General features: G+C 40.8%; 1 non-coding gene across 1 annotated transcript; it reads right to left on the bottom strand.

The window, feature by feature from the left end:
- On the bottom strand, positions 1-107 carry LOC142167677 (small nucleolar RNA R71). Its single transcript, XR_012697765.1, has one exon. It is a non-coding gene; the product is annotated as a small nucleolar RNA R71 (small nucleolar RNA).
- Between the last annotated feature and the right edge of the window lie 586 nt (positions 108-693).

Here is a 693-nt window from a genome sequence, read left to right as displayed (position 1 = left end):
AAATTCAGAAGGGAAATCTACAATTTCTGCCTGAAGGAGAGAGAAATGATTTTTGAAGCTTGGGAAAGATTCAAGGAGATAGTCAGAAAGTGTTACCACAATGGAATTGATTTGTGGATGCAACTCCAAGATTTTTGGTATGGACTGACACCTTCCTTGTGACGAACTTTGAATACTGCATGTAGAGGTCCACTAATGAAGAAAACTACGGAAAAGGTTGTGTGAATCCTTGATGAATTATCTAAGGATGCTAACTAGTAGCATACTGAGAGTAATGATAGAAGAAAATCAATTGGGGTTCACCAGGTGGACTCTAAAACATCCATACAAGCCCAGCTAGACACTATGGCCAATGAGATAAGGAAGCTGACATTGGCCAAGGTACAGAGTGAACCGCAAGCAGCATGTGACTTTTGTGGAATGTGACACCCTACACATGAATGTCAAGCATCAACTGAGAAAGTCAACACTGTGGGGAACTTTAATAGAGGAAGCTACCAAGGTGGAACAACTATAATGCTATGGGTCAAAGACATCCAGGTTTTTCGTGGAATTCACCTAGTGGGAGTTTGAACTCATGGTAGCAAAATAATCCTAGACCCCAAGGTCAAGGACCACCAGGTTTTCAGAACTAGCAGAGACAAAAATACCAGCCACAATAGTCAAATCAGTCTAGTATAGAAGATTTCATGA

Source organism: Nicotiana tabacum, chromosome 12, assembly GCF_000715075.1.
Source record: "Nicotiana tabacum cultivar K326 chromosome 12, ASM71507v2, whole genome shotgun sequence".
Lineage (NCBI taxonomy): Eukaryota > Viridiplantae > Streptophyta > Magnoliopsida > Solanales > Solanaceae > Nicotiana > Nicotiana tabacum.
The sequence above is the reverse complement of the archived record's forward strand: the minus strand, read 5'-3'. Positions and strand labels throughout refer to the sequence as shown.